The sequence below is a fragment of the Pseudoliparis swirei genome, chromosome 7 (assembly GCF_029220125.1).
Source record: "Pseudoliparis swirei isolate HS2019 ecotype Mariana Trench chromosome 7, NWPU_hadal_v1, whole genome shotgun sequence".
NCBI lineage: Eukaryota > Metazoa > Chordata > Actinopteri > Perciformes > Liparidae > Pseudoliparis > Pseudoliparis swirei.
Window position 1 is genome coordinate 24,415,455 of NC_079394.1, and position 17,005 is coordinate 24,432,459.

The 17,005-nt window shown below is 43.7% G+C and overlaps 1 long non-coding RNA gene and 1 pseudogene across 1 annotated transcript; one reads left to right on the forward strand and one right to left on the reverse strand.

Annotated features, from left to right (window-relative positions):
- The window catches only part of LOC130196989 (kelch-like protein 10), a 94,319-nt pseudogene that overhangs the window by 24,532 nt on the left and 52,782 nt on the right, over positions 1 to 17,005 (reverse strand).
- LOC130197018 (uncharacterized) lies at positions 13,882 to 15,093 on the forward strand. The gene is made up of 3 exons (XR_008832357.1): positions 13,882 to 14,282; positions 14,734 to 14,876; positions 15,040 to 15,093. It is a non-coding gene; the product is annotated as an uncharacterized LOC130197018 (long non-coding RNA).

Below are 17,005 nucleotides of genomic sequence, written 5' to 3' on the forward strand. Positions count from 1 at the left end.
CTGCCTCTACCTGGTTGTCACGATCTTCTATACCAGGGGTACTCAACTTCGGAGGCCAAGAGGGCCACATTTAAACCACAACAGGTGCAAAGGGCCACAAATTATTATTAACATATATTTGTACCATTTTATTCACTGTATTTATTACTACCTAATTTTCACACGATTTTGGTTGGCTAATTATATTCGCTGACATGCACCTGATGAACACAGTTTTTATTTTTTTATTTTTTTCCATCGCAGACTTTTTTTTGTCATAGGCGCTCGTGAAAACGGCTTAGGCGAGCCCAAATTTTCTCTATGCAGGAAAAACCCTGATAATTATTATGCATTTATAACCAGGCATGTCGGGGGCCACAAAATAAGCGTCCGCGGGCCGGATGCGGCCCGCGGGCCGCCTGTTGAGTAAGTCTGTTCTATACCATACCTGCCATAAATATCATGATACAATACCATAAAAACAGTATACCATAAATACGATACTGGTATATTTATCTATAATAGTAATAAATAAAATATCTGTATGGTTTTTACCAACTTTTTCAACACTTAACAAATAGCAGTAATATTAGTATTAATACAGCAAGATATTAATGAAACTACATGGAACCATCATAGCATTGATCAATGATTATACACTATGAGGCCGCTAGTCTCTGACCAGAGGATAGAGTTCATCAGGAAGAGCAGCTGTAGAGTTACAGAACTTTACAGACTGAACTTAAACATTTCACTTCTGGCATCTTTTTTATTTTTATTTTTAAAGCCGAAAATTCCGCCACTTAACGCCCCTCGCTGTGAGCGCTGCGCGTGCAAACAGCTCGACACGGAGCAGCGCGTGCGCTCTGATCGCTCTTTTAATGAAGTATTGAGACTAAAAATATGCTAAATCACATCGCTCTTAACGTACGGGTACTTTGTTAGCATCGCTCCACCGTGCAGCGCGACAGCAGCAGAAGTAGCGGCTAACATTCAAGCTAACCTAAACCACCAAACGCTGAAGACATCTTGACGCTGATTGGCCGAGACGCGACACGTCCCATCAAAGATGTTTTATTGCGAAGAGCAACACTTCACACTTTCTCCGCGTCCCACTCCAATCTCATAAACGCCGGCCGGCCAATTGACCCCCCCCCCTACCCCAAAACAAAAACTCCGGATCTACACGATTCACGTAAGTCACCTATTTTGGTTTCAAAACGGCGAATTTCGCCGAAAGGTGAGGGATTCTCATGCCTGTATATGTTATCATACAACAACTGCATACAGTTATGTTACCTTCCCCGTACGGCTGGAGGCTGTATCCCCGTGGCTCGCTTCTCTCGGATTGGTCCTCGCCACAGTTTGACAACTTGTGTTATTGTTGACGATGTGGAGGACAAGCGCTCAAAAGTGGCGCTGCTGCGTCAGTGAAGCCACGCCCACATCTCTTCTTCACCGTGTTGTGTGTGAGTTTTCCCGGAGCGCTGCTGCCCCCTACTGGAGGGGAGACGTAAGAGACATGCACAATATCGGAGACCTCTTTGAGTGGAAAGTCTTGACCATGTCAGAAAAGGGAAGCAGATTATGAATGCTGTGTTTCAAACTCACATCAAAGCATTTATGGAGAGGGAAAGTGTAAAATACGTGTTGTTGTTGTTGTTGTACGTAATAATAATATTAAATACATAATTCATTTTAACACTAAAGGCATTATTTGTTTTATAATGTGATGGATGTATATAATTCAATTAAATCTATTTAGTATAGCCCAAATTACATATTTGCCTCAGTGGTTCAGGAAAAACTCCCGGGGAGCAAATAGGTAAGAAACCTTCGGGAGAGCAAAAGAGGAGGATCCCTCTATCAGTACAATATATGTCATGTGAACAAAATAAAAAACATAACAGAGTTACAACACATTCAATATATGACAGAAAGTATTCATATAACGAGAGCATGATGAACTATGCATTCATAAGGAAATATAGAATCCCCAAAAAGGAAAAAAACACATTTGGTAAGTACTATTGATGAAACTCGACTGATATTAACTTTGATCAGCTTTCAGAATCATATGATGATATGGTATTGTTATTCTACATTATTTCTGCACAAGCATATTTGCATATATATTTGCACATGCACCATATTGTAATCTACTGTACTGTGTAGTATCATTGTTTTTAATGAATTTCCTTATTTGTCAATAATTTTTACTTTTATTATAAACAGTTATTAGTCTCAGCCTTATCTTGTGCTGCTCTTACATGCCACTTTCCACCCAGGGGATCCATCAAGGTGTATCTTAGTTTATGTGTTATCTAGATTAATACATCAGGGGGGAAACAACTCTACACCAACAAACAAAAGAAAAGGGGAGTTTGGTTTCATGTAGCCCTTAATTATTTAAGTGGAACGTAGTACGTCCCTTTTAACATCAGTATTAATGTCGTAAGAAGTATTAAGTGTCACCAAGCCCTGATTGTATATTCCGTAATTATTTGAAGTTCGTCAACGTTGTGTAGTTTATTAAACATCATAATCAACTGGTCATGTGGTGCATTTAGATGTAACGTGTCACGTGTTAGAAACGACAAGGGGTCGTTGTATTGGAAATGAGCATCCCTAGTTTGGGGAAGTTTGGATTGGTGTCTCACCTCTGATCGGGACCCTGAATTAAAAAATGGAAAACCCGTTTTTCCGGTATGACCTTAACCCTCCTGTTATGTTGCGGGTCAAATTGACCCGTTTCAAAGTTTGAAAATCTAGGAAAAATACTTCTAAGTACTTTTTCTGTATAAAACTTCTTCTGCTTACCTTATTTAGTGTAATCAACGTAAAAAAAAATACTAAAAAAATATCATGTATTTGCAAACCCCCTGCAGGTTTATATAACAGAGATGATGTTCCGGGTCAATTTGACCCGCCAGAAAGTGAAGGCTAAAAGTCACCAAAGAGTCACGCTTAGACTATTTCTTTCTTTGTAAATGTAGGGCAGTCTTTCTTACTCCCTCCCACCAAGTTTCAACACACACACTCACACCAACACACACACCAACACACACACTAACACACGCACAGACACCAACACACACACACACTTTACAGACCATGTTTATCATCTTCTAACTTTCCCCCTAAATACACCTTTATTGGACATGGGACACTAATGTGAGGGTTTCTTTCATGTCTCAACTAATAAATATGTAGTATAGTACTTCTAATATACTGTCATCTGACTGGGAGAGACACACCCTGTCTCATCCCAATCTCAGACCCACACACATTCTCTTTCTAACGACCGCACCTGTGCGAGAAATACATACTATTTTGACGGAACCTTTATTTTTCCCTGCGTGAAAACTCCACTCACACGTATCAGGGGAGGGGCCAAACATACAAAATGGTTGCTGAGAAGTCCTACAACATTACACTCTGCAGATACATACGACTGCACCAAGAGGATGACTGTGTGCTGGCCTTTGGTCATCTTTTATCATATAATTTATGCATCTTAACACTAAAAATAAACATAACTAACGTTTACTTTCAATACAAATCCTTTATGACTCATTTGGCTTGATTTTTAGTGGGCGGGTCATTATGACCCTGAACAGCACAGGTGTCTCATCTTTATTTATCTACATCACCCCATGAAAAAAAAAAACTTACAAAATGCAAATAAAATTTAGGAGAAAATACATGTTATGGTAGATTAATGCAATTTAGATTTCGATTTTTTCAATGTACCTAAAAAATAGTTTGAACATGTATTTTTCATTAAAAACGAGTGAGTGATCCTGATTGAACTCTGATCTATGGAGGGGCAAATAACTCAATTCCACTAAAAACTGATTTAATTGTTAGTAATGTTGTTGGTGATGAGGTACAAACTATAGTTTTTAGAATGTTTTGGTTTCTGATCACTTTTGGATGATTCAACATTAACCGGGTCAAATTGACCCGGGAACATCACGGCTGTAAGTAAGAAACGAACATAACAGGAGGGTTAATGCAGCACGACAACGCCTTCTGCCCCGTGAAGAAGAAGAAACGTGTAGTGGAAGCCCATTGGTCAGCACGAGTGCCAATCAGAGGCCTGCTCGCTCTCTTCCAGTAATCCCAACCTCCTCCTCCTCTGGATTCACTGGGAATGGTTTTACTCATCGGTGTTACTACACGGCGGGGCACCAGCGCGGGGCGTTTTAACAACTTGAATATTGGATATATTCAGCCGGCATATTCAACAGCACTGAGAGGCATTCCTCGCTGCTCCTGAGGTAATGTTGGTGTTATAATGTTGATGTGTTTTATGAACTTTTAACGGCAGTCCGTAGATGGCCGCTGACAGGACCCCGGAGCTAACGTTAGCCGTGTTTTTCCCAAACACCAGTGGCCTGTCCTGCGTGTTGGTGGGGTGCTGGCTGGCATGGGAATGTCATTATTCATTTTAATACATTTAACCCAGTCCGTCCAATTTAAGTACGCTGTCCCCCTTGTAAAGATACACGCTGTCGGGATGAGGGCTAACCGAGTGACCGCCGTGTGTCGGTTGTTTAAGAGACGTTAACGGGATCGATACCATCACGCTGCTCCGCGGCTAATGCTAGTGATGCAAACCGCTTTGTGATGATGCAGTTCGGGATACCTGCTGTATAGCTGCTTTATTCTTTATTTATGGAGAAGCAGAGTCAGGAAAATAAGAAATACAAAATAGCTATTGCATATAACCAGCTTATACGTGTTGAGCGAGCAGGCACGTCTGTTCTTCTTCTTGGGTAACGCTAGTTGGGACCCACAAGTTGTGATACGACAATGTGATTATTGAGTTTCTTTGTCATAATGGTTGTTTTGTTCAGATCAACTAATCCTCAATGATAATTGTTCAATAATTTGAATGCTACAGAATGAATCATAGGCTGGTTGTTCTCTCTCTCTCTCTATCTCAAAAAGATGAAGCATAGTTGTAAACATAAAGTGTGTTCTGACACATAAAACTGGGTGAAGAAATTCTAAAAATAAAAGAAGATTACATAATTCAACATACCGTACATACCTAACTCAATAGTTGGCTACTTTTACAGGTAACAGTGCTTACTAATTTGTTATAAAGTGTTTTTATTAGTGTTTTTTAGAACAGTTTTTTAGAACTTTTTATTTTGAAAAATGGAAAGGTAAAATCAGAAGGAGACGGTTACGATGTCCTCGCAGTCACTGCTGAACAGGTTCTTCAGCAATAATAATAACAGTGGTTTGTGTTGTATCCTGTTGCCATGTTGTTGTTCTTATGGAATAAATCAGATCCACTCCAATACAAACTGTGAAAAAACAGGGAGTGTTTTCATGCTAAATAAGCTTGTCGCAGTATTACTCAATGCATGGAACCCTGAACATTAGTCATAACAAACTGTAATCAGAAGGCGCCGACTTGTACCTGGCAGGACAATGGCCGCCCTGTGTGTGTGTGTGTGTGTGTGTGTGTGTTTTCTTTGTAACCAGTCACTTGGTTGTGTCTTTGCTAAAAATGATCTGACTGGTTTGTTGATTTCTCTCAGTTTTGGACCGGCCTGCTTTTGATTTAAATTATGTCAAGACAGTAATTTAGAAGCAAAGAACATTTCATTTCTCCATTGACTTTAAATTATTTTATTTAGTTTTCCTCACTTCCTGTTGCTTCCCAGATTGACATTCATAAAGGTCTCGAGGGAAAGGCAAGAAAGGGAGGAAGGAAACGATGTCTGGTTGAGGTCCAAAACCTACACACACACACACACACACACACATAGGCGCCTATGGCAGGGGCTACGGACTATCACAAACTACCAGAGCAGACCCCGCGCAATGGTGAGTGCCGACGCATCCCTAGCGGACGACCTGAACACATTTTATGCACGGTTTGAGGCTAGCAACAACAGCGCTAGCTCGCCAACAACAACACACTTAGCGTGCTGAGGTGAGTTCTACCGCTGGGGATACACACCTCTGTGACCGAGCACAGTGTGAGGAGGGCTCTGTTGAGGGTGAACACCAGGAAAGCTGCAGGTCCAGATGGCATATCTGGGTAACTACTCAAGACCTGTGCAACAACCAGCTAGCTCCAGTGTTCACCACAATATTCAACCTCTCCCCTGGCTGAGTCCGTGGTCCCCGCCTGCTTCAAGAGATCCACTATTGTCCCTGTGCCCAAGAATGCTTCTCCAGCATGTATGAATGACTACCGACCGGTGGCCCTCACCTCGGTGGTCATGAAATGCTTGAGAGGCTGATAAAGGACTACATCTGGCGCCTTCCTCCTTCCTCCATGGACCCGCTGCAGTTTGCTTATCGCCCAAACAGATCCACGGATGATGCTGTCTCCAGGTACTGCACACCACACTCTCTCATCTGGACAGCCAGAGGGGGCTATGTGAGACTGCTGTTCATTGATTATAGTTCAGCTTTCAACACCATAGTCCCCCAGACTGGCAGGCAAGCTGATTGAGCTGGGACTGACCACCCTTCTGTGTCCTAGGATCCTGGACTACCTGACCTCCAGGCCACAGGTGGTCAGGGTGGGCAGACACCTCCAAACCTCACCCTGAACACAGGATCCCCCAGGGTTGCGTCTCAGCCCCCTACTGTACTCCCTGTACACACATGACTGTGTGGCCAGGTTCAGCTCCAACACCATCATCAAGTTTGCGGATGACACAGTGGTGGTGGGCCTGATCTCCGACAACGACGAGAAGGCCTACCTGGAGGAAGTTGCTGATCTGTCACTCTGGTGCCAGGACAACTGCCTCATCATGAATATCACCAAAACCAAGGAGCTGATTGTGGACTTTAGGAGGGCACAACAACAGAGGACGTACTCACCACTGGGGATTAACGGGACTACTGTGGAGAGGGGTGAGCGGTATAAATACCTGGGAGTCCACATCACCGAGGATCTGACATGGTCAACGAACACAGACACTCTGGTGAGAAAGGCAAGGCAGCGCCTCTACCACCTCAGGCAGCTGAGGAAATTTAAAGTTTCCCAGAGGATCCTTCAGTCCTTCTACTCTGGAGCTGTAGAGAGCGCGTCCTGACGGGAAGCATCACAGCCTGGTTTGGCAACTGCTCCCCCAGGACAGGAAGGCTCTGCAGAGAGTAGTGCGTTCGGCTGAACGCACTATTGGAACTACACTCCCCACCCTGCAGGACTTGTACACCAGGAGGTGCAGAACCAGAGCCGGCAGGATCATGAAGGATCCTCACCACCCCAACAACAGACTGTTTCAGCTGCTGCGGTCAGGCAGGCGCCTCCGTAGTCACGCTGCAAGAACAGAGACTGAGACGGAGTTTCTTTCCTCAGGCCATCAGGATTGTGAACTCCGACCTCACCAGGACCCCCACATAGACCCACACACACACACACACACACACACACACTTACTGTAAATATTGTGGTTTTTTTATTGTAAATAGTGTGTACTTGTTGCCCTTGCACATTCCTGCTGAGCATTGCCACTTTCATTTCACTGCACACCCTGTGTGTGTATGTGACAAATAAAACATCTTGAATCTTGAATCTTGAACACACACACAGGACTGAATGTCCCCTCTCCTCTGAGGTCAGAGCACACGCTCGGCTGTAAACTCTCTCCGCTTTTCACTTAATCTCGCTCGCATCCGGTCTTCTCTCTCGCTCCGTTCGAGGGTCAAACATAATTAGCGGCCACTTTAGCTCGTGTTTCAAAATGTCACCACAGTTCCGCAGCACACTGGAGGCTCTGTGCGCGCACGTCTTTGGTCGTGGCGGCCATCGTATGACAGCGCAATGACAGCGGCGCTCAGTCGAGGCCGAGAACGTACACACACAGGTTGTTTTTTCCTGAGTTTTGGCCTCAGCTCACACAGTTTTAGGAAAGAAAACAGTTTATAAACAGAGATTTAATTATTGGCTTAAAACAAATGTGGCTGTGATAGTAAGGTGCTGAAAGGTTGGTGGCTGTGATTGTTGCGTCATGGTACAACTCTACCACTGCCCCGGGGCAAAGTGCATAAAAGAATCTGATGTAGTTTGAAGTAAACTTTGCTGCGCCACCCAATTATAATTTTTTCTTTGACATTTGTTGTCCTGGTGTTGTCTCCAGTGGGGATAACATTCCACTTCATACTGTCTTTTAGGCTAAAACTGGTGTTTGATCAAGTTATAGGTTGACAAAATGTGAATAGGTGACTTTTCTTTTCTCAGAAATACCATTATATTACTTTACCATTAGTTCCATGGCGAAGAGAACACGCACAATATTTGAGCATGCAAGTAACTGTGAACACCCCCCCCCCCCCCACTAAAAACTCTGTTTTGCACGTCCTGACTGAGATTATTCAATATTTGACGACCAGTTTAGTTCCTGTGGAAACAGCGGGGACGGGTGAGGCCTTTCGGCACTGAGCAAATTCGGGTTCCGAGAAATGATTGCATCACAGGGCGGTCAGTCGTGCGCAGTATATTTTGTGTGCGCACTTTGACATTTTCCACGGCTTAACTTCCAGAGACCGACTGGCGCAGCTGAACGGTCAAACGGAGCCGTGGCAAAGCGCAGTGTTGAGCGAGGCGCTGTTTGTTCGCTCAGCTTTTGTTACGTCCTAAAATAGAACGACAGCAGGCACACGGATGAGGTCCGGCCTTGGTTTTTAAGTAACGGCACCCTCCTTGTGGGTTCATTTATCGTGTAGTCGATGGCCACATTTATTACCGCTGCAAGGACAAGGATCGGAGCCCGGCAGAGAAATATTGATTGGCGTGTTGTTGATGTGCATTTGTAGCTATCAGTTTCGTGGTGAGATTTCCCAGAATCTGTGGCCATTTCTCCCCCCCGACTTCCCATCAGTGCACTGTGCTCAAATGTTATTAGGATCAATTGGAGATTGTAGAAATGTTTCGCTGTGGTGCCGAAGTTGGGGGAAATCGTTAAGATCGAGGACTTTTCTTTTCATGCAGGAACCCAGAAGACCTGCAACGGGCTCAGAAAGCTCTTTTTGGTTCAGACACACGTCTGAAACACTGACTCCACACAGCTGGATGTATGTGGAGCCGTGCCTCTGAGTTTCAGCAGGAGGTGATGTTGAAGCCAGCAACACAGCAGAAGAAGATAAAAAAAGCCAGCCAAATGTCCGTGTTCCTCACGTCAAGGAAGCCGCACTCAGAGCAGGGCTTCTGTTGTGTGTTCTTGGCTGCGGTCACAGCCAAGTTGCTCGATGGAGGCTCTGCAGTGTTTATATAATATCCATATCAGCAGCCGGCTGCCGGCTGTTACAATGCAATTTTTAAAAAAAGAAAGAAAGGGAAAATAAATGATTGGGCATTCAAACCAGGCAACTGGAAGGACGTGGCCTTCTTTCCTTCATGCATTTAGGTTTAATTTGCTCATTTAACACCATATGTGAAACCACTTTAGGAGCCACGACTCCTCCCTCGCTCCCGCTGCCGCAAAACGGTCTAGCAGGAAGGGAAAGGTCCACAGCGTACCGAAGAAATGATTCACGACATGTTCCTTTTCGACTTCGTAAACAGGCTGTGTTGTGTCATCTTGCTGTTTTTACTCAATTTTTTTTTGCTTTTGGTTTATAAAAAAAGATATATAAAATTTATATGTGTACTTATGTTTTCAAAAAGCTCCCGGGAATCCTTTTTTTAATCTGCCCTACACACATGTCAGTAGGTCCAGTATCCACTTGCCTTTATCCTCGCATGTTATCTCTGTATCTGCGTCGGCCCCCAAGGTCACGATAACGGTGACACAAAAACAACTGGTGGTTTGAAATGGAACATTGAGCTATTCACTGAGATAAGCCGGCTTGAAAAACAAGAAGAACAACAACAACAACAGTTTGTCTCTCCTCCTTTCCAATAACTGAAGCTTTCCCTTGCTTTAAACCAGTATTTTTGTTCCGCGCCGTTCACCGGGAGCATTTGGCACCTGCAGCAGCTTGTTTCGTCTTTTTTCTTTTTTTCTTCTTTTAAAAAAAACGTATCCACTGGCTTGTTTGTTTTGCCAAAGACACTTTTAGTTTGGGATGGTGAGATTCTTTTGTTAAATTATCTCCAAAAAAAGAAACAGGATTTGCTCGTGTGTGTGTGTGTGTGTGTGTGTGTGTGTTTACGTATTCTGCGCTGAGGTCATGATGTGGAAGTCGTGGGCTTGGCGGGCGCTTGAGAGCTCTGCGTCGGCCTGTCCCAGCCTGTCTCAAAGGGAAACCAGATAAACTGTACTGCAGCATCTTAGTCACAGTTAAACACACGATGGCCGACAATGAGAAGACGCTGAACATTCACCCGCGGGCTCGTCAGGGCCGCGGCACTTTTATTGCAACATCTCATTTTGTGCTCCAATCTGGCGCCTTGTCTTTATATTTGTCGAGAGGACAGCGGTCACATCAACTGCAGGCTAGACATTAACTGACCTTAGCATTCCCCCCCCCCCTGGATGTTTTTTTGCTGTCAACCTATTTATTTATTTTTCAGAAGGCAATCTGAAACACTTTGTCTTCTTCTTTCGTCCCTGTTTTTAATGGTGGTTTTGTTGGTTCCGTTGTTTTTGATCATGTTCTTTAATAAGGGCTGAAACCAATGATTATTATCATTAAAGATGAATCTGTTGATCATTTTCGATGAACCCTTTGGTCTGTAAAAACGTCAGAAACTACCAATACGAGGAGACGGCTCCAGTTGTTACGAGAGCGCCATCAAAACCAAGACGATGCGGAAGTGCCTCACACTGTCGTTCTTTTAAATGGCCAGCAGGGCGGTTGCAAAAATAAGTTTGATTGTAAAGAAATCTATTTGAAAATCACGCTCCTTCTCTCTGGAGTTATTCCCTCAGTAAACATTGTCAACACAAGTTTATGGTCTCAATCTCTAGGTTAAGGTTTTCTTCAATATTGTCACGGTGGGATTAGGGTGGACCCAAATGCACGACTCAGGAGACAATAACGCAAATAAAGATCCTTTACTGAGAGCGTCGTCAGGAACGGAACAGACAGAATCAACGCACTGTGGAACGCTCGAGGGCTCGGTCGGAAAAACACAAGACAACCTGGCAGAGGACAAGTGCAAGTGAGGGAACCTGAGTAGACGGGGACTAATTAGGGAATGGGCAACAGGTGCGATGGGCATGAAGACCAGGTGAAGGTAATGAGGGACTAACGAGGTGATCAGAGGCAGGTGAGGGGAGTTGGATTGACGAGATGGGAAGCAGGATCTGGAATGACGTGACAGTTAGTGAGACAGGATGAAAACAAATAATACAAAAAGGAAGGTGCTGAGCTAAACTGTTACAAATATAGCCTGATGTTCATTTAGAAAATGACGGTCAATACAAAGTCAAATAGACCATAAAGCAGGGTATGGTTAGGGGCGTGGCTACCCGTGTGATTGACAGGTCTCGACCACGGCGTTGTTCGGTAGTTGTCCGTGTTTTCGTCTTCCAACTTGAACCCTTTTCACAGTGGCTTTTCAGATCCTAAAAAGTAAATTACAACCCAAAAAGTGTCTCATTCAGTATTTGATGGTTCTTTCTCCAAACCAAACCCAAAGCCTCAAAGTAGCAGTCCACAAACCAAAAGGTGACGACGTCCACTTCTTACATATACTACCTTTAGTACAGGTGAACTGGATAAGGAACATGGAACAGCATCCTCTGACCCAGCGGCTTTCCTATCCTCCCTTTGGGAGGAGGGCACCTCTTTGGGTTCGGGGGAACGAACCCCCCCAAGAAACCGCCCCCCGTGGCTTTCTCCTTCCACCCACCTTCCCAGAAAAAGGCGTTTTTTCGTCCCCGCCCCCCCATTTAATCCCCCCTTTTAAGGGAAAACCTGATTGGGCAACCGGAAGGATTTTTTTAAAATTTTTTGGTCCTTTTAATTTTTTAAAAAACCGGGGGTTGTTTGGGGGGAAAAATTCCCCCCTCTTTGCCTCTGCGGGGCCCGACGGGCCCCCTTTGGGGGTGGGGGACACCCCCCCAATTAAAGGGAACGGGCTTAAGGGGAAAACTTTCAAATTTTTCATTATTTTATTTTTCCTTTTTTCCCCTTTATTTCCCTGCCCAGGAGGGGTTTCCCGTCCCCCGGTGAACCCAGGGGCGGGGGCCCCCCCATTTTTGGAACGGGAAAAAAACCCCCCGTGGGAACCTTTCTATTCCCGTTTTCTTCCGTCAGAATTTCCCCGGGGCTCAAAGAAACAAGGGAAGGATTAAATAGGTCCCTTTAAGGGTTCAAAAAAAATTGAAAAAAATTTTTTCAAAAGTTTTGGGACCCCATTTTGAAATAAACTTTATTTTTAAAAGGGGAAAAGCACTTTTTTCCCCCCAATAAATTTTAAACATTTTTTTTTTAACCCAAAACTTTCCTTAAAGGGGGGAAAAGGGGAACTACCTGGGTGGAACCTCGGGGTTTCCCCAAATGAAAACTCCAAAGGTGATGGACCCCTTTTTCAGATATTTCCAGGGGGTTTCCAATTACATTTTTTTGGGGAATCCCCTTAAAAAGATTTTAATTTTTAAAGAAAACCCTTTTTAAAAAAAATTTTAAAATTAAATCAAAAATTTTCCCAAACTTGAATTTGGAAAAAATTTCCCTTTTTAAATTATTTCATTGAAATTCTTTTTTTCTTTTTGATAACTGTTTTTTCAGGGAACTTTGTTTTTAATCAAAAAACCCCCTTTTTAATTAAAAACCCGGGGGAATTAGGGTTGCCTAAAAAATTTAGGGTATTAACTTTTAAAAAGGGTTTCCTTTGAAATTTTAAAGAAACAAAATTTTTTTTCCCCAAATTTTAATCTTTTTTAAACCTTTCCCCTTTTGCCTTTTTTCATTTTAAAAATTTTTTTTCAGGAAAACCCAAAAATTTCCCCAAACAAAAACCCAGTGTACCCCAAAAAACCCAAAATTTGGGAACCCCATTTGGTTGCGTTGGGGGAAATTTGGAAACTTTCAAATACCGAAACCCCCAAAAGAAAAAAAAGCCCTTTTTTGGTCCCAAAATTAGCCAAACCCCGGCCTCCAAAAAACTTCCGAAACAAAACCCGGGAACCAACCCATTCTGTTCCACCCCCAAAATTTTCCAACTTTTTTTTCATTAAAAGACCCTTTTCCCGGAAACCCTGGTTGTGTTCCGTGTGGTGTTAAATTTTGCCCCTTTTAAGATCCACTCCCCAAGGGACGGGGGGGATCGGCCCCAAAAAAATGGTCCCGGGGAGGAAAAGGAAAAACCGGGGGTTACCGCGGGGAAACGCTACTTTAACCAGGAAAAGCCCTTCTTTTAAGTTTAAAAAAAATTGGGGGTTCCAAGGGCACAGCGGGGGAGACTTAGAAAGGGCCCCGGGGCCAAAAAATTTTAAAAAGGGAATTTTAATCCAAAAGGTAAAAATTTTTGGTCCCTTTTTTGGAAAAACCCAAAAGCCAGCCCAAATTTCAAATTCTTCCCATTTCACACACCACAACCGAGAACCTTCCCCCAACTTTTTAAATTTTTTTAAAAACACCAAAAAAGGGGAACCTTGGAGAAAAATTTGTTTTTTCTAAAAATTCCAAATGTGAACCCATTAAATTTTGGGTGCCCCCAACCCCTTTTTATTTGGGGGATTTTTAAACTAAGTTTCCCCTTCCTGTGGCCCAGGGGAAAACAAAAAGAAAAACACAAATTTTAAACCCGGCAGACGGGAAAAAGGTTATTTTTTTTGGGGCGGAACAAAAATCCCAAAAGCCAAGTTTTTGCATTTGTTAAAAAACCCCCATTTTTTAGGGGTTTTCCCCCAAAAACGGGAGAAAACACAAATCAGCGAAGAGAGAGAAGACGGGGATGATGAGAACGATAATGCACTCAGTCTAAGTAACCACTGGCATCTCACATTGATCGGCCACAGCGTTTACAGGAACCCAGTTGCATTATGAATGTGTTTGCACCTGTGAGGTTAGACCGAGTACGTGAAGTGGTTCCATTTTATTTCCCATTAAATTAAGTTGTTTTGATTCTCACATCCTCAGCGAATCTGCTCTTTATTTTATCGTCATCTGTTCTATAAAACAATCTGTTCTGCTGCCCTCGCGACCCGACCCTGGATTAAGCGGATGAGAATAAATGGATGGATGCTCTTTAAAAAAAAAAAAATTATAAAAAACGTTTTACCCTTTTTGCAGGAACTGTACAGTGAGCAACGCGAAGGAGAAGCAGAGAGAGTGCAGTGCGGCCCAGTGGGAGGGCAACTGGACGCTGGTGGCCGTGAATCCTCTCGGCCGCCACGTGCTCACTGACTCTGCCGAGCTCAGCCACAGAGGTACTGACCAAAATCAACGGAAGAATTTATAGTATGTTATTACCTTCGCATTGAAAATGCGGAAGGTTATGTTTTGATCGCCGTGTATTTATTTATTTATTTGTATTTTTAAAAGTATTAAACCGAATCGCATGAAATTTGGTGGGATGATTGGTTATTATCCGGGGACCATTTGATTAGATTTTGGGATCGATCGGGTCAAAGGTCAAGGTCAAGGTTATGAAAAGGTCAACATCTTCTTTTTACCATAGCGGAAAATTTTTTATCAATTGGCATGCAGCTAATGCCAAATGTTCATAATTCAATGCCCAATCTTGTGATATGCCGGGGATGGCCCCGTGCCCGTTCTAGTTTTTATTTTGTATTCAGATTATCGGTAAACAGGGACATACTAGGGACATAAGTACACACAGTCAGTACACTGACTGGTTGTGTCACCCTTTGTCCCCAGTGTTCCCAGTAGCGCCAGAGAACCTGAACTCGGCGGTCCGTGCCTGGAACGCCACTCTGCGGTGGCGGTGGAAGTACGGCAGCTATTCCTCTGTGGCTCTTGTCTGCCAGGTCGAGCTCACCTCGCAAGGGTACAAAACAAAGGTGTGTGTGTGTGTGTGTGACACATCACTCCCATTGTCGGAACACACGTCCGTTGCAACCGGGCGGCCGACCCGCTCCCTCACGAGGGGCGCCATCTGCATGGTTTTGCCCCTCGCCCCATGTCCCAGGCGGTAACACAAATGTCCTCCTCGTGTGTGTCCAGCGTACCTTCTCCGGTCTGGGCCTGCGGTCGGTGTTCCTGTCGGACCTGAACCCGGGGTTGGGAGGGATTACAAAGGGGTTCAACCCCCGAACCAACACTTCTGGTAAAGGGTTTATTTGTGGTAACTCTTTTCATTTCAGGTCTGATTTTCAGTCTTTGAATAATGGTTTAGTCTTTAAACGTTTTGTAATTATTGAAAAGGGTGCACATCACAAGATGCCCAGAGTGGTGTCTTCAGATTGCTTGTTTTAATCCGGAAACCCAAACCGATGGAAAGCAAGTTCTCACATTTTCAAGATGGAACTAATTCATGTATGGAGCAAAAAACTTCAATGATAAATTGAACATCAATCAAAGATCGACTTATTGTTTCTGCCCCACCATAAACGGGCATCAGTCAAGTGACAGCAGGGTCATGTGTTTGACTTGTAGCTATTAATAGTGTTGCTCCATGCTGATATGATCTTGCTAAATCAGAAATACTAATTGCTCTGAAGTATAAATGTAGTTTTTTGAGTTTGTCGGTCACAAAAGAAGGTGGACAAGACATTTTAATACGGTAAAACCAACGTCAAAGTGCTGTTTCCAAGATCAATAATAAGCTCTCAAGCTCAAAATGTTTTAGTTTTTTCGTGTTCATCCTCTTATTGTAATTTATTTAATTACAAAGCAACAGCAGCGGTGCCATTGTTGATTTTAATGTTGCTTTCTTCTCCTCTCAGTTCCAGATTCTCTTGATGTCTGGATGTGGATAAACAAAGACGACACCGGGCGGGTCATTTGGAAGGTATTTGTTTCTTCTGTTTTTGTCTTTGAATTAAATCGTTTTAGCTTTTTGATTTTAGATTTTACAATTGACAATTTGTTGTTTTAGTTTTACTGCAAGGAGCACATAGTGACAGCATGTTCACATAGACCACAATCAGACGATGCAAGCTCCTCCCACAGTCCCTCTGTTTGAATCTTTCTCCTTTGTCTCTGGCTTTCTTTCTTCTTTCTCCTTTTTACTCTCGATCTGTTTTCCTGACTTCCTTCCAGCCTCTGACACGAAGACAGAGCCACGGTCAGATCACAGGTTATGAAGTTACCGAGGAAAATCGACAGTCCAAACTTTACCCGGCCGACACGTTTTCTGTACCAATCAACCTCGCAAAGATCGCAGCCGGCGGCGGCGACAACACCAAGGTCACGGCAACTGTCATCGTGAAGAACGACGCGGGGGAGTCTCAACCTGCCAGTGTACATATACCACGACACCGGACAGGTCTGTGCAAATGGAGTGTCTTTAAGTGTGTGTGTGTGTGTGTGTGTGTAGTGTTTTTAATTTCCCCCTTAAAGGGAATTTTCTTTTGGTTTTCCAAAAAAACCCCAAAAGGACACTTTAAAATTGGGGAAAAAAAATTAACTAATTTTTAAAAAGGTTTTTTTCTGGGTTTTTTAAATGGTGGGAAAAATGTTGTTTTCCCGGGGAAACCCCTTTCCCGGGCCAAAGGGGGCAAGGGGAGGGTTTTGTTTTTGGCCCCAAAACCCGGTGTGGGTGGTGGAATTTTTTGCCAATCCTTCCCCGGTTGGAACTTTTTCCTTTGGGGTTTTGGATTTTAAAAGGTGGGCCCGGGCCACCCAAGCTGTATCCCCGGTTTCCCCCAGGCGCCCCTTCCCGGCCGGGTCGTAAAAAATTTTTTCACGTATTTTGGGGCCCCTTTAATCCGGGGAGCGGTCAAACCCCAAAAGGGCCTTAAAACCGTTTTTTCAAACCAAAACCCCCTTTATTTTCCCCAGCCCACTTCCGCCTTAATCCCAACCTTTCCCTGGCCCCTGGGGCCCCCAGCTCCCCACGCTCAGGGAAAAGCAGGAAACTTCCCCACCCGTTTTGGTTAAAAAAAAAAGCACCGGGCTTAAATCCACTCTGGGGTTGACCACAGGTGTTCCTTTTTGTTTTTTCATTTTTTTAGGTTTTGGGGTGCCC